The sequence below is a fragment of the Cygnus olor genome, chromosome 2, assembly GCF_009769625.2.
Source record: "Cygnus olor isolate bCygOlo1 chromosome 2, bCygOlo1.pri.v2, whole genome shotgun sequence".
Lineage (NCBI taxonomy): Eukaryota > Metazoa > Chordata > Aves > Anseriformes > Anatidae > Cygnus > Cygnus olor.
In genome coordinates this window covers 23,712,797-23,730,500 of record NC_049170.1, presented here as the reverse complement: position 1 = coordinate 23,730,500, position 17,704 = coordinate 23,712,797, and the positions used below count along the sequence as shown (strand labels likewise).

General features: G+C 37.4%; 1 long non-coding RNA gene across 3 annotated transcripts; it reads right to left on the bottom strand.

The window, feature by feature from the left end:
• Positions 1–1,009: 1,009 nt before the first annotated feature.
• On the bottom strand, positions 1,010–13,894 carry LOC121066373. Of its 3 annotated transcripts, none has more exons than XR_005817719.1 (4): positions 13,284–13,894; positions 8,950–9,063; positions 7,903–8,028; positions 1,010–1,764 (listed from the first exon to the last, which is right to left on the bottom strand). It is a non-coding gene; the product is annotated as an uncharacterized LOC121066373 (long non-coding RNA). The 3 variants fall into 3 exon arrangements; XR_005817718.1 differs by lacking the exon at positions 1,010–1,764 and adding an exon at positions 6,550–6,748; XR_005817717.1 differs by lacking the exon at positions 1,010–1,764 and having other exon boundaries at positions 7,827–8,028.
• Positions 13,895–17,704: the final 3,810 nt, after the last annotated feature.

Sequence of the window (17,704 nt, the reverse complement as noted above, 5' to 3'; positions counted from 1 at the left end):
TGTCCTTAGTAATTCATAAACTATATATATATATTTGTCCTACTAGCTGCTAATGAAATTAAATCAGTTCTGTCTTTGTTCTTAGTCTGATTCCACATTTCATTCTTCATACAATCTTTGATTACTCCTTCAATATTTTTTTTGCCAAAGTGCAGTTTTGTTACGGAAAGAGAAAATAGCAAAAAGCATCTGCAACGTATTCATGACACTACTCAGTTGAGCACAGAACAGGCCGGGCTTCTGGGAAAAAATTTGCCCTGCACATGATCTCTTTTGGCTGTAAAGGGCTTTGTGTCAGTGATTCTCAGAAATTACTGTGATGGGAAGAGTAACTATTCTGGACTGTTTTACATCAGATTTTAAAAAGTCTGTAGGGTTTCTGGGCATGATGAGATGAGTATTTTGGCAAATGAAGGACTCAGCAGGTGTAAATCAGCATACAGCTCACTCCAGCTGACAATGTAGTATAACTACTCTAGCACTATATGGAGAAGCTAATTTCCCTTGAAGTAATGACTGTGTTTCCATGCATAAAACCCACAACTCTGAAACCTTTAAAAGTATCATTCCTTCAGACTAAGTTCTCAGATAACCTGCCTTCTCAGACAACAAAATCAGATGAAGATACAGAAGGAAGGGATTTCTACTTAAATGGAGTTCTAGTTTATGGTGGAATCAAATCAAAAGATCTGCTGGATGAAAGTCAGCTTTCTGTTAAATTTACTCATGCACACTTCTGAATCATGGGGATTTTTACACATACCCCAGGAGTCACTCATGTAGTAATTCAGAAAAATTCTTTTCCACAAGCAAGGGAGTGTTTAGAAATATTATACTGTCATAAAGTAGAGGCTGAATTTCCACAGGGGCTTCAAGTGCACTTTTATTACCCTATGTACAGTTTAAAGCAATATTGATACAGATTTTTTTATGACAGCTGCTGACTATTTGACTTTTTTTTTTCATTTGTCATTCCACCACTGCTTAGGTTGACAAAGTCTATTAGTTCCTTCAAAGCCATTCAAATTCATGATTTTACAACATGCTGAACTTCATAAGACTTTTTTTTTTCCTACTGTTTTCTAATACAATCGTGATGAAATCAGACAAATGAAAAACTTATTGAATATAATTTTCAAATAAGTAGTTTTCTGGTTTATCAAACTGAAATAAAAGTACAAGTCTCTGTGAAATAATATCAAATAGAAGTTTACACAGCAAACTAACAAAACCCCAAACTATCAGTGTGGGATAACTAGAAGGAGTTAATCACAATGGATAGTGAAGTTACTTTGCTTATATTTTTTATTATTTCTGCTCAAATTCTTACAAGCAATATGCTGTCAACCCTCCCAGAAAGAGATGAGAGATCCTTGCCGTGGTTTCCATTCTTTCTTGGCCACTCTACAATTCTTATGACTCTTTTGCTATCAGTTCATGTAGTTCATTTAGTTCATGTAGTTCATGTAGTTCAGGTTCAATGTGTCTGATCTCTGAAATGGAGCTCCTGTAGGAAGAATGCCTGGGGCAAATGCAAGAATATTTTGTACTGCTTTCTTTAAACCTGCAGGAAAATAAGGACTGGAAGCATTGAGGATCCCTTAGAAGTGAAGACTGAGACTTCATTGGTCAGGTTCAGCAAGAGTCCCTCTCACATCTCTGTATTGCGTGAGGCTTCTAAAAGTGCCAGCTGGTGTCATCATGAAGATCCTCTCAATCATGATTGAGAAGTCCTAGAGTTTGAAGGTGTGGAGACCCTGAAAACTGAAAAACAAAAACAACAACAAACAAACAAAACAACAACAACAACAACAACAACAACAAACACGTTATTCCCATCTTGAAAATAGGCCAAAAAGGCAGTCCAAGGACCAATCCAAATTGGTCACCCTCATTTTGATCCTTGGGAAAATTTTGGAGTGAATCATCTTGGAGTGTGTATCTGAGTGTATAAAAGTAGTTGTTCTTGGAAACAGTCAGCACAGATTTACTAAGTGACTAGATTTGTGGATGAGGGGAGAACAGTGAATGTCATTTACCCTGACTAGCCAGGCTTTTGACACAGAGACTTACAGTATATTTTTATCCAAACTAGGACTTTACATTCCAAATGAGTGCAAAACCTGGTGAAAATCTGTTTGGATAATTGCGCTAAGTGGTTAATGGGTTGTGCTCTATCTGGAGGTTGGTTAGAAATGAAGTAGTTCAGGTCTTGGGACCTGTCCTGTTCAACATCTTTATCGGCAACCTGAAGGGGGAATGAATGGCACATGGAGGAATGGCCTGCATGGAAACTCCTTGCAATTTAGCACAGACAAGTGCAAAGTCCAGCACCTGGGAAGGAAGCCCTCCAACCCCACATCAATGATACACTGTCTGCAGCTTTGCAGACACAGCCCTGTGAAATGTGGAAGAGAGAAGTTGCACAAGAGCTCCCATGAGCCCTGGCAGCTGCAAGATCCAACAGCACCCTGGGATGCACAAACAGAAGCACAGGCACCGCATCTAGGGAAATGATAACTCCCCTTAGCTCAGCACTCATTAGACGATATCTGAAGCCCATTTTGGGGCCCATCAGTACAAGCAAGACACTGACAAATCAGAGAATTCAGCAGAGGGTACCCAAGATGATTGGGGGCTTGAATATTTGTCCTGTGTGAAGAGGCTGAGAGAAGGGACTAGGGTGTGCTTAGCCTGTGAAAGGGGCATCTTCAGGGGAACAGAGTAGCAGCTCATCTTTAACTATGCAGAGGTTTCTCTGAAGATAAAGAGGGGCTATTCACAGAGGGGTCTGGTACACGAATTAGAGAAGGTGTTATACTCAAAACCTTATTTACAGGCAAAGATGAAGCACACCATATACATTTAAAGCAAAGAATTAATTCTTAGCATAATTGAAATCTTAATAGTCTAATCATTGCTAGTCCAGATCTATTACTACAGAAAAATAAAGAATACACTAAAAAGATTTCAATAATCATAACAAGGCAGTCAAAATTGTTATATACACACTTCCTTGTTTCTATTCTTTTTTCTTGTGTTCTGCATACTCCTCCCTTTCTCCTCTGGGTCTTGAGGCTGGTAGTTTCACTTCAGTGGTGGTTATGGAAGGTGTTACTGGAAGTTGTCAGCATGTGGAGTCCTGCCCCGGGATGAATCGAATGTACATGTCCACAGTTTTTTCTCCCTTGCTCTAGGAACCACCAGTGGTTCTTCTTATATGTTTGCTAATATGCTTTTACACTTTACCCATTCTTCATTGCTTTACAGCTATGTTACATTCAACTTTATTATATATAGTACTTTTTATATATGTTAGATACTATTTCTTTTTTTTATTTGTTTTCCTAAAGCTAGTTCTGTCCAGCTCGAGGTCTGCATTTCTTTAACTGTGAGTTATTAATAGCTGAACAATTGCAGTTCCACATGGTACCTGGAAAACAAAGAATCTCAGGTACACATATTGTCATGTGGCATTGTTTTTTTCTTGTTTATTTGCTTAGTTCAAGACTTCTCTATACTTATTTGAGAACCTTCACCTGCCTTGTCTGCATTGTTTGACAGACTATAGTGAAGAGAATGTTTTATTGACCTCTTAAGAGCACTTGAGGCCTAAAGTTGAGGGCAGAAGGCTATTAAACTTAATTCATGTTTACTGTAGCAATAACTTTTTCAACTCTTTTTTTTTTTTAAAATGATTTTATCTGAGCAACCCCAAGAAAAGGTCTTTAAAAATGCTTTTATTCTGAATGGACTCTGATGAATTTTATATAGACTTGTCAGCTCTCTCTCAGTGCCCTGTTACAGTATAACACTTATCCTGGAAAAAATGGGTGGCTTCTTTGAAGATAATGCCTCACTATAGACTTTACATATTCTGACTTCATACCAGGAAGAAGACTGGCTTATTCTTATATATTTCAGTTGAAATGTCAGAGGTGCACAGAAAGAGGCTATCCCATCACTTTGGCCAAATGTAAAGAGTGAATCCAGGAAACAAGAAGGTTTTTATTTATTATTTTTAAATTTATTATTTTTTTCCCCAAGTAATTCATATTTATGATAAAAGGTGACAGGACATTCTGGCATTTGGTAATGGCTAGCAAAGCACTTTGGCTGTAGGGCCAGAGGACAAAATGTAGAAGACAACTCCTTGACATGGAGAAGAAATATAACCTTGGAAAGAGGGTAAAGAGATAGGATTTGAGTGCTTTAGGGGAGCCAGAAGCAGAGATTTAAATAACCAAAGTGCTTGGCAATCTTGCCAAAATAGACACAGATGGACTCATTCTTAGCCATCCTTCCCTGCTATCTCTGGATGTGGACTGGGCATCTTTAACCATTATATGCCATTGGTGTGATACCACATTCCAACATGTGGTGGGTTTTCTCTTTGCCCATGGATGTCTGTTTTCTAAAAATGGATAGTGTGGATCTGCCCAAGACAAGAGGATTGGAAAATGAAGCAATACAGCCTTTAAAACATCAGTTGCAGGAGACAGAATCAAGCAGAAGAAAAATGGTTATCTGCTCTTCATAAGACTTGTTCTCTAGACAACTTACCAGCCTCATTGCCCTTCTTTGGACATAAAGATTGAGGATATATCTATATGGTAAAATGCAGTAATGTGCAGAAGCTGTTAATGAAACCAATGTAGTCCCACAGGTGAGGCAGTCCACCTAGCTAATTGTCCAAGCTTACTTATACACTGAGGGCAGGACTGATGGCTTCATGTGCGCTGTGTATAGAGAGCTCCTGAGTGACTCTAAATGACAGCAATTTCTAAGATTTTAGCTGAGGGAAGAGAGAGAATGAGACTGAACGAACAACTTAATCACAGGACATCACAGATTACCCACACACAGTTTTTTTGCCCCAGAATTTCAGATTTCAGTGGCTTCCCAGGACAGGATTAAGAAACAAACTTGTGGAACTTCTTATACCACATTACATTAGGTTGGAAGAAGCAGGAATTGGGCAAAAATTATGCTTTTTTTTTTTTTTTCTTCTCCTTCATCACTTTCAGCTTGTCATCCTGCAGCTGTGAAGTTCTTATTTCTGATCTTTCACCCAAGAAATTTTAACCAACTGACATAGTTAGCTGCTGTGGCTTAAGCAAGCACAACTGTACATGTTATACTGCAGGATAGCTTTGTATTGACATGGAGAAGAGAAGAGACCTGGCTATCGAGAAAGACTGCTGTGTCCAATTTCTTATCCCAGAGTATTTAAAAAATGAGGTTCAGGGAATTAGCCTAAACTCTCACTGTAATGTTTGCAATAAAGCTATGGAAAATCCTGACATTTGAGAATGGTTCCAAGAATAAAACTACACCAATTTATAGTGTGCATAATAGCAGGAGTACTACAGAGCCCTTCACAGGGATACCTGCGTAAGAAGATGCTGACAGTAATCATGTCAGCATCTTCCAGGAAGATGTTCCTGTTAATTACAGGTGCCATTGATAGCAAAATTCCTATCTTTTTTTTTCCTCATCAAACACAAAACAGAGCGCATATAAGTTGTAGCTTGACAGAAGCAAGTTATTTCTATTAGCTGACTACCCAGGTTAGCTAACTCCCACATCTGAAATTATTCTGGAAGGTTTACTTTTCTGACAGCCTTTGTGACTTAATGGATCTGGTTGCTGCAGTTGAATTGAAGTAAGGATAAGGCCAGTTTGCTTATGAACAGCAGTAGAAGATAAAGGTCAGCAAAACATGAAGGCTGAAATTGTGTACACTAAAATCAGCAGAAACCTTCACCCATCTCACCTCTGCAGGTCCTCCCACAAACATTTGCATCTGTCAAAATATTGCATTTCTTGCACAAAATATTACTTACAAAATAAACAAGCACCAATAAATCTGGAAGCATATAATTAAAGTTGCGGCCTGTCTCCTTTCCCCTATAATTTTTATTTCTCATTCTTATTCCTAACTAGCAAGTAACCACTCAGATTTAATCTCTCTAGATTTTTATTTTTACTCCAAAATGGAAATAGTTCTGTAGTTGCATGCAGCTGGTAGTACATGTTGCCAGATTTGCATTAAGTTTCTTCAGTGAGATATATATCAAAATACCTGAGTTCTATCTGTTTTCACATAATAAGATATATTGAGAGCAGGAAAAAAAAAAATATATATATATATATAAAGAAAAAACGTGTTGAATTCCCAACACAATGTTGTAACTTTCATATAAGTGTATATAATCCACTGGAAATCTGGATTTGGATTTGCTTGAAAGAAGCCCAAACTTGTGTGCTTTGATGAATAAAGTTCTCTGATTCTACGCTTACTATCTATGATGAAATAATGTATGGTGAAAAAGTGGGACTTTGTTATTGGCGTGCCAAAAAATTCAAAACACATGTTTGTATGTGGGAAAACAAATGGAGGAGGACTGAGAGAGGAAACCTGAGACTTTGGGGAACAGAAAGGAAGGCAGGGAGGAACCTGATGGCAGGGAAAGGGAGCCTGGATGATGCATGCTGAAATGGGGAGGGGGCAAAGGGAAGTGCTGGGGTGGGGATGGCTCAGCAGAGGGCAGGGAAGAACTTGGATCCAGGACCTAGGGAGGAAGGGGCAGGGTAGCAGGGATGAGATTTTCTGGGGAGATGTGTAAGGAGATGTTCCCACCTGAATGAGATGAGTATGTGCCGTTAGAGACCTCACCTTCACACATTTTGTGTTCTGGCATCTCTTTCTCTCTAAGGGCTAGCTCTTCTCACCTTCACACTGATTCTGCTGGGCAGGGATAGCATTTTATTGTCTATGTCATACAAACATTGGCATTATTTCACTGGTTTTGAAGCAGCAAATTTCCCTAAGCTAAAGGTCTTTTTAAGGGAAAAATCTTTAAACCAGTGCAGAACTGTTTTTGGTAGGTTGGTTAAAAAAAAAAAAAAAAAAAAAAAAAGTAAAATCTTTTTTTTCTGCAAGATGTGTACTTTTATAGATTTTGGTCTGACTGATGTTTGAAACATTGAATTTACATGTAGGCACAAATACTCATGGCAATTCCCTCCTACTGTTAATAGGCACTGGAAATGTTTGTTCTGTGGGGAAACTAGTTAGTGGAAGTAGGGATCTGGTAAGAAGCTTCTGATATCAAGCTGACATGAATTATTTCTGCTGCCTGTCTCTTAATAGCAATCTTCCCACTGGGTGAAAAGTTTTTTTCTTGTTTTTTTTTTCTTCCCATCCAGAACACATATTTTTGACATAAGTCCCTAATGGAAAGATGGGAAATAAAGAGGCTGGAAAGCAGACTCAGTCACCTTTCTCTGTGTGCAGTTTCAGTCCTGCTCAGTTTTTTTTGTGGTTATTCCATTTATGTTTGCTGTCCTGCAAAGAGAATGTATACCTCCCCAGTGACAACTAATGGAGATTCTCCACTTAGCCCAGTTGGGAAGATTCAGCACTTCTGGAGCTAATGATTACAGGTTAGCTCTCCTGCATGTAGCTTAGAAGCTTATTTTTTCTTTGTCTATAGAGAGAGTGGATCATTACAGAGGCATGAATTGCTGTATAATGCTAGCTAATAATTGATTTTTCTGTTCATTTGAGAGGAAAAAATAGACTCAAAGAGACTATAAAACTTTCTGATTTTCCTTTTTCTGAAACAACCCTTCCAACCATTAAATCTGACATCAAATTTTTAACTGATTATGGAGGGAGAAGAAAAGGGCATTCAAAAATAACCCAAAAGGAAGAACAAGATTCAAAAGGTAGGATGGATGCTGACAAAGAAAAAGGAAAGCTTATACTGACAAGTGTCCACTGATAGTGGTCAAGATATCTGTAAGCCACAAAAATGGTAGAAGGGATAGAAAGTATTTATTCAGAGGCTTAGCAATGAATTCACGATGTGCAGAATTAGAACATGATTCCCTGACCTCTGAGAAGATCTGAATCCACAACAGCTGGCTGCAGCAGCACTGAGAAGGACCCTGCTCAGAGTGTCTTGGGCAGGTCATGGCATGGTGTTGAAAGCTAGGAACCCAGATTCATAGATGTTCTGCCTGGCTCAAAGCAAGCATTTAAGCAAAGCATTCATTAGCTTTTAATACTTTTTAAAGGAAATGGTTAAATTAAGAAAACAGCAAACAAACAATCAAAAAAAAAAAAAAAAAGGTGGAGGTACCACCAAGGTCCTACCTTGGAGAGTGAGGGTTTGGGAATCTGCTGAGAGATCTCTAAACCCAAAGCTCTGAGTGATTTAGAGACTTATGATGCAGACAGTATTGGATATCACTGAATGATTAAATTATTGAAATGTCATGGAAAGACAGTCTGATAAATTTTAGTTCAAGAATTTGATAGAATATGAGTTAATGAAATCTTTGTTTTGAAGCAATAAAACATCATGGACAATGTATGACTCTTCTCTATTTAACTTAGAAAATATCAAACAAAGTCAGAAAGAAATGAAAAAAAAAAGTTGGAACACACCATATTTCATGTTATTTTGATTTACACATTTCATAACATTTGATGTTTTCTTGTAAAATTCTTCAGTTCTGACCTAAAATCTTATTTTCCAACAAAAAAGGAATCTATTAAAATGTTTGGAAGGATGTTTATTAAATAAGGCTTAAGTGAAGATAATAAGCTTTATTCTCTTCCTTCATAAGAGTAAAATAGACCATAAATTAAGGTGATCATCATTCTCTGTTTATCATATGTAACCAAGAAATATAGCTTACTTTAGAGAAAGGTAGGAATAATTAGTGTTCATAATAACAATACCGTCCAAAACAATTTAAAAGTTTTTTTTTTAGTCAGTCAATCATTTTGCACTTCACCTGAGAGTAATTGAATCAAAGACAGTTCCAAACTGGCTGCTCATTGCTAATTTGTTTGACAGGGTGGATCTAGATTTGTTGCCTATTTTCTATTTGCATGTGACAAAGCCATGTTTCTGAGTATCTAATTTGACTTACATGACATGACTTGGTTGCATACTGCTAGTTTATCTCAATAAAGCAATGAAGGTTGCTGATCAGGGTGGGTTACAAGGAGTCTCTGCTGACAGAGTCATTTTTCATATTGAAGAGCTGTTTGGGGAGAAAAAGGCAAAGAGAAAAAACAACTTTAATACCGTGCAATGTAACTAGAATTCCCTGCTCCTTTGCTGGTTTATGGTTGCTAAATAGCTTCCAGAAACTCATTCCCTTTGGTCTAATTCCTTTGCTTCTCTACCTAATAAAAAATGTTTGCAGAAACAGCAGGGGTTGTAATATCTTATCTCCTAGTTCTTCACTGGATGCAGTCCCTTGTAGTTCCTGATACTTGGAATTAAAACATAACTGTTTGAGTTTCTGTAGTTAAGGATCCTTTATTGCTGTTTCAATGACATAATGATGTTTTCCAAAGTTTACAACTTGACTATCAACCTTTCCTCTTGTTGGAATCTTGGCCCCATCATTTTTAACTGGTAAATTAATAGCCCATTTTTCATGTTATATTGCTGATTAGAATAATCTGATCATGTGCTATTAGTACAACCTCCTTTGTAGCTTTATGTCAGTCTTTGGGTACAGAATACACTTTACTCCAAGGGAGGATTTATTCACTAGTCTGAAGAGGAGGAGGAGGTCTGAGGCACTCCCGTCCAGAGGCACTACTCTGGCAACTTAGGTTTGGGCAGAGCATGATTGCCTCAAAGTCCTGATGCTTACCCTTTGCAGAGACAGTAGATGAAAAATTTATTTGAGTTAATGTTACCCAGGTTAAATATTTACCCATGGTAGTAGGAGTCTCTTCTGTCCACTTGGATACCTTCTTGTAAATGAATTCCAGACCTATCCATACAGGTATCTTTTCTGACATATTATTGGATTTGAATATGTGTACTATTTTAAAATCAACTGTCCTTTCCCACCTTAAGAACGTTATTGAAGTAGTCATGATTTCTCCTAAACAGACTATTTTCTCATGACTGTTTCTGTCAGCGTCTTTCAGCCTAAAAGCATTTGTTCTTCCCTGTTGGAAGAGAATAATTCTAGTCTGTGACTTCCCTTTCCTACATAGCACAAGTAATTGCTCGTTTCATAAAGGCTCAGTTGATATTTGCTGCTGTATATTTTATTGGGGTATTAATGTATTTTTTTTTCTTCTTCTTCTTACTCTTCATATTTTTGTACAATTAAAATATTATTTGAAGTTTTATTTGTAGTTTCCCAGCTAAAATTTTCAGCCATTCTTTTATACCTCTTTCAAAGTAGTAGTCTAGAATTCCTGACTGGCCCAACATTTTATTTATTTTTTTTTCATATCTCCCTGTCATTTCTCCCTTTGTTAGCACACCAAAGGCAGACTGTCCTTTAGAAATAACTTTTCTGACATATGGTAGACTGGTATTTGAAGAGATTGTAAGGGTTCTTAAAAAGCAGTTTGATTTATAGTACTGTGCTTGACAGTACTTATATTCTTCGGGATTTATTTTCATTTTTTATTTGACTACTTTAATCGTTGGATACTCCAAGTAATCATATTACACTACATTCTCAGAAATCAAAGCAAACAAGCTAAATAAAGTTGCTCCAATACAACAGGACAGTTGCTGAGGGTGAGATGAGACCTGTTCTAAACTTAAGAACGTAAGTAATATTCTATTGGATTAGACTTTGATCCACTTTTAAGCGTGTTCTATCTCCGAAAACAGCATTAGAAAATTTAACTTAGTGAAAGTGTGAGAGTCTGGCCACTGTCTGTTGTCCATTCCCCTTGTACTCCACCAATAAACAATTTAAGAAAGAAAAAAAAAAAACAAAAGAACGGAAAACAAAACAACAACAACAACAAAAACAGCTCAGAACCTTTCACTTTTCAGGTTGCTGTGAGTGTAGAATTTTACATGACCAAAATTATAAACAGAAAAACCCATAATTATTTCTTCAGCTCTACTCCAGAGCATGTCTTTTATGTGAAACTACAAAGTTAAAATAAGGAAATCACTGAAAGCTAAAGAAAATGCTTCTGAATTCTTTGCACTTTTCTACATATTCTTCAACATTACTCAACATTTCAAAATGTCATTCTGTGACATTCTGGTGAATCATGAGCATCATTGACCAGAAAGTATTGTTTCCATATTCAGTGACAAGTCCTCAGGGCCTGCACTTAGCCTTCAATATGTAGCAAAAACAATTGGGAGTGGGTGTTGGTGTTTGTGAGTCTTGGTAAACATGTTCTGTTCTCTCCCAGAATACATTAACCACTTTCAGAAAATTTACAATTTATGTGTGCTTTTACTGACAGCACCTAGTGGCCTTATGCTGGTTGAGCTCTGCTGTAGTATGTGATTTTGGCTTCATTCTGTACCTGGTGCTCTCAGTGGAGCATCCACACCAGCTTTTCAGGGGTACAAAATTTCTCTTCACACTTCCATGTTGCACTGACATGTCTCAGTCCATGCCCTTTTAGACAATCTCCGTACAAAGAAACAAAACAAAACAAAACAAAAACAAACAAACAACAACAACAACAAAACAAATAACAACAAAAAAATGAGAAGCCATGGGCCAGAAAACTTGCTTCATAAAAGATAGGTGGTATAGATAGACAGGAACCACAAGTTTGGACATGAAGCAGATGATGTGCTGTGGTTTAAGATCCTTATTTTAAGCATGTTACATACTGGGACTGACATCTTGAACAAAACATATGTTTCTCCTGCTGGTTCCCTTGTCTGTTGGGAGGAGAAAGGAAGCTGCCTGATGTTGACTCAGTTTATGAATTTCAAATAGCTGGTGATTGAATAGGCAGGCTATTCAAATTTTTGTACCAAGCCTTTTACCCATTCCAATGATAATATCTGTAAACTGAAATGAGTTAGCATATCTATACCATCCCAGAAAAACATTTGATATCTTCTTACCCCATTGTCTTTTTAAGAAACATTAGTTGGCTAACATTACTCTTATCTTAAAAGAGTCTATTTTTCAAATATTTTATCTGATGAATTTCAAAGACTGCTTCATAAATTATCTGATGATATTTCTTGATCATATCACAGCTTAATGGAATCCATGTTTTATAAACAAGTAATGGACGGAGAACTAAAGGGATACTCACTTAAAAAATACAAACCCTTTCCCAACTTTCTAGCCAGAGAGAGAAAAAATATCTATCATCACATATATGAAATTAAGAACTTGGCCTGTGGAGAAGAGAGAGAAGAGACAACCACAGCCCCATTTTGAATCAAAATATTTGCTTTTTTAACTTTAGTCTTTTCATATTTTGAAGTTTCCCCATAAAAGCTAAAATTTCTAGAAAAAAAATTGGTGGTTTTCTCAAGTTCTAAGCCTAAGATTATTATCCTTATACAACTAAATAATGCAGCAAATAAAGCGCTTATTGTACATTCTTAGATATCTAACTCTATACAGAGAAAACAAAACATTATGGGAAGAGATTATAAATAAGGTCAGCTGTTATTTCAGAAGCATACTGCAATATTTGTGAACAACTTGGAAACTGCTTTTGGGTTCTTATCATTACATGTAACACAACCTATTAATTAAAACAGAAGTTTGGGTAGAAGATGGGTAACTTTGATCCATATTTTCAGCTGCCACTTAGATAACTGTGCCATTAATCCCACTGTTTGCAAATGAAAATGAGATTTTCTTTTCTCTCCTGATCACTGATCAGAGTGTTACACTGGATCTCATTGGAAATTTTACAGAGCAATGATATTTATTTATTTATTTTATTTGAAGGACAAAGATCTAATAAAAGCAAAGCATTTCCATTATATTCTTTCCTTTGCCAAATTGAATGGAAACAGTCAAACTTCACAACTTGGAAGGTATGCAGGTTTTCAGTTCTGACTTCACTCACGCAGCGAGTGTCAGGCCATCTGATTTCCCCATGTGTAAGTTTCCTACAACATGAGACATGGTGCCCAAAGTAGCCCCCCAGATTTTAAGGTTGAGGTCAGTTTTTTCAGGGTTAAGTTTCTAGATCTCTGGCAACAAAGTGACACTGAACAGGGGTTGCCTATTTTCCAGGCGGTTTTCCTTAAAGCCAAGAGATTCTCCATCTGACTTGTCTTGAGCATAGCCTGGGAAACTTGTCCCTGAGCCTGAGGAACAAGCTGAGTCTCAAAGCCCTCGTGCCTCCAATTCTGGTGCACGCAGCATGTTCATACTGCCAGCATGTCATTTGCTGTCACAAAAAGTCTCAAATTAATAGGTCTTGTTAGCATCATTCCTTACTGCCTGCTAGTGAAAAATAAGGACTAGGATAAGGATCATGTTTTGCTTACCTAGATTTCTGGCAGCTTGAGCAGGATTGTGTTTCAGGTGAAGACACATATGTGTGAGGCAGGCAGTCATGCTCTTGTTATGGTCCATGGAGAGACAGCGCAAGATTCAGTTACCAAACCTTAGGTACCTTGTTTAAGCTGAGATGTTCTTGGTATATGAGATACCTGCAGAGATGCAGCAGATGCAGATGCAACAGAGAACCTACAGCAGTCCTTGGAGTAGTAGCTGGATATCAGAAGGATTTTCCTCAAGTAAATAAAGTGACGCTAGATATTCAAATTGCAGCTCCTGTGAAAATTGTCTTCAAGGCCTACAGAGCAGCTCACCTGAAGTTTGACAGCAATGTCTGTGCTTAATTAAAAAGACCTGTTCATCCAGTGGCACTGCTAATATCACACCAAGTGCTTATGTTTTGGCACCTGGTTCAGCACTTGATGAGGCCTTACTAGCAGCTCATCAGTTGAATCACACTCTACCATAGCTGTAATGGAAGACTAGACACTTAACTCACAGAGAAACACCAGCTTTAAGAGTCCTGAATTTAAGTGGCTTAGTCTCATTAAGAGCACAGGTTTTGAAACCAACCCATTCCACACATTCACTCACTGTGTTTCAGTGTTTCCTAATGGAAATATTGCAGGGTTTCAGTTCTGAACTTCCTTCAGTTTTGTCTTTTCCCCCTTGAGTCACGACTGAAACATTTCAGCCAGAAAGCCTGATGAGTATGTCCAGGTGAGCCACGTGCCTGCTGACTCCACATTACGTGTCCTGTCTGGCTTTGCCAACTGCTCACCACAACCCTGGGGCCCCTCCAAGTGGACAATACTGAGATAGGCCTGAACACACCAGACAGTCTTCAAGAGGCCCTACTAAAAAGAGAAGGATAAAGTCATAACCTTCCTCTTTGTTGTGCAGGCCCTTATCCTATACTGAGATAGCCATGGATGCATCAAAACATGTCTCTCTTCACTATTCTTAGGTGTCCTACAGCAAATTCCTTTTGTGAGAGGAAATTGCCTTTAAAAAGTATATATATGTGAACACCTGTATGAATCTTTGTTCTATGCCACATTTGATATTTCTTGTGGGAAGCCGATGCAAAGCAGTACTGGCAACTTCCTTGTGTAATTATAAAAGAATATAATGACAAGAAAATGAGAAACAAGGAAAGTATCCCAAGGGCCACACTGCAGTAATATGTTGTATGAATTGGTTTTAAAGTGATTTGTAATGGGGAGGGGGATAATTAAACTTGTATCTCTTTTTATTTCTCTGCAGCATAATCCCAGGGGCTAATTTAGGTTAAAGCATACCCAATTTGCAGTGTCATGCAGCAAAGGATTTTGTTTCATACTGGATTAGACCTCATAAGAGAATGAAGCAAGAAAGTCCTCTGAAATGGGTGAAAACCATACTTAGGTCCCAAACGAAGAACAACCTGTTCTTTATCTTTGATCTTCCATGAAGGAGATCGGTAGGGATAAAGTTTGGGAGAGAGCTAGTCAGGAAAGAAAACAGAATAATAGAGCACAGGGAAAGTAGTAAATAGATACTTTCCTAGTTACATTAAAGTAATGTAATTATCACCTAGTAAAGTAATGTAATTATCACTAATTTTCTAGTGTTCTACCTGCCCTTTAGCAATGTCTAGGATCTTGATAAATGCCATTTAACTGTAATAAATTCATAATTTTATTGCACTTTCTTGAAAGTCTTCACTAACTCTTGGAGGTTCTTCAGTTCCCTACAATGGTTATTTGATGAGCTGTCTTCTAATCTGTCCATACTGGATTTTAAAACAAGAAAAATCATTCAAGTTGGCAAGTCTTTTAAAAAGGAAACTTTTATTAACTCAAAATACGTGTTGTCTGTCCTTACTAATTCTCATGCTTACTTAGAAACATGATTCAGCATCATACTATAGAAGCCAACGGTATGAATTTAAACAACCCTCCATTAATCTGCAGAATAAAATGCCATAAGGCAATCTAGTTGTGTGTACAGTAGATAAAACTAACTGTCTCTGGAGATTTCTTTTCTAGGGAAACAATTATGTATATTGAATAACCCCATAGCTCCACAAGGCCTTTAGAGAAAACCTGCTGTTCATTTGGAGGACAAGCTCTGTGAAGGTTGTTGCCATTGAATTTAGCTTGTCACTGTATTGATTAAGGTGAGATTATTTTTGCCCTTGATACTTGTCAAATTTTTTTATATTTTAAAATGCTTCAGCACAGTACACTGTGTCCACAAACTAAAGTAATTTTTATTCCCTGCATCATTTCCACCCAGTTTATAAAAGGTAATGGTCTGTATTTTTGTTATGCTTGTAAATAACATGAACACAATCAGAAGTAAGCACATGTTTAAATATCTGTCTTAGCTGAAAAGAGAGACTGGGCAGATGACAACTGGTAGCCTGAAGACGATAGGATCACCTAGTCTGTAATTTCTTTTGTGGATTTAGTGATTTGCATAATCATTGCAGATAATATCAAATACTAATTAACATTTGAGCAGATTTGGGGTTAATTTTCGTCTCACATATATCAATACAGCTCCTCTGACTATAATAATATACTCACTTATATCAGTTGACTATCTGGCAGTCTTCCTTTTCCGAGTTTGCTGTCACTGCCAACAATGTATTTTGGAGTGGGAGAAAGTGGTGGAGAAACTGAGACTAAAGCAGTAGGTAAAGAGGAAAAAATCCTTTAAAACTGTGATGACAACCTGTCCCCTCAACGTCAGTCAAAGATCTGGGAATGGTAGAAGCTTGGTTATCAGTGAGGAAAATACAGACGTCCATTTCTGGTCTGCAGGTGTTGCAGTAGATATTCTATTGTCAGACAGCCAGTATTTTGAATAAAGGTAATTATTTCTTGTTGTAGAGAAAAAAGTGTAATCTGTGTCATTATAATAGCAATTACCCATCTGTAACAAGCTGGCTACTTGGAGAATACCATTATGTTACTGAATTTCTTACTCTGTGGTCATTAGATTTTCCTCTTTCACTTCCACTTGATGTCAGGTTTCTCCCACGCTGCCCAGTTAATTCCAGCTTCAGATGCTGTATGCTTCAAGTCCTTAAGCTCCTGGGAGTACTATAAGAGACACCTGGCCTTTAAGTAGGCTGTTTTAGTAGAGAAGTAGAGAAGTGAGTACTGCTATATTGCCCTGGTGGTGTTGAGCATTAAAATGAGAACAGAACAACCATAGCCCTGTAGACAGAGCATCAGTGCAGTAGCAATGAGGAAGATTTCACAGAGGTTGAAGTGATCTAAAACTGAATGAACAAGCATTAGTCATACATGAAATGTTTTCTACACAGTGACCTCAGAACCAACAGCTTGGAAATCTAGAAAACAATAGCATGAAACAAGTATGCCATTTATGTTCATTTCCAGTTAGAGAACTGTATATATCATTTAGTCTCAAGCTTACTGGCAGACAATCCCTAGCCATTTAGAGGCTCACTCTTTGTGTATACATTCACTCTTGCAGCTCTGAGTAAAATTCACTGGAGGTGTGAGTAACCACTGTCCCTAGAAGACCATATGCACCTACTATTTGTTACAGCTATAAGCACACGCTGAACCAGATTACAAATAAGGTGCTTAATTTCTTCCCAAAATACAATAGAAATGGGTTCTCCAGGAACCGCATACATGGTTTGGATTTCAGAGGACTGCCTGAGCACCCGGACTCTGGAGGGATCACCAAGAGACAGAAACAATCTCAGAAAAAAATGACTTCAGCATGAAACCACATACTGCTTTGATTCTCCAGTGTTGCTTGGCTTCCAGCCTTCCAGATGTATGCCAAAGGTCAGTGCCTGTTCAAACCCATGTTCAGCGGCAAGTGGGGAACTATAACTTCAAGGATATATATTTTTTGCCTCTTGCATTCTGGAATTTCTTTCACATTCTTTCCTAGGCCAAATCCTGATCCCACTGTGTTTGCCACTGCATTTCTAATGTTGGAAAAGTTTATGCAACAGTTAGGTAGATGTTAATTAAGTAGTACAGTTTTTGTTTTTTCATGTTAGTAGTATGAAATCATCTTCCTTGTGTTGCTTCAGTTCTTTCATTTGATTAATACAATAGACAGCCAGTCATATATTCAAATAACATAAAAATAATAATACATCAACAAATGAAATGAATTCATTGATAACATGATTGACATAACATGTTCAGTACTTGTACCCACTCTGTAATGAGTTATAAGAAAACAAACAAACAAACAGACAAACAAACAAAAAAATTAGCTAAGGGAAGGAACTTTGATTTGATCACCCAAGAGTGGACAGAGGGGCTAACTTAGGGGTGAAGAGAAGGATAATTATTTGAATAATTATGATATCACCTACCCACATCTCTCACATATTCCATTAAATTAATTTTGTCATGACAGACAG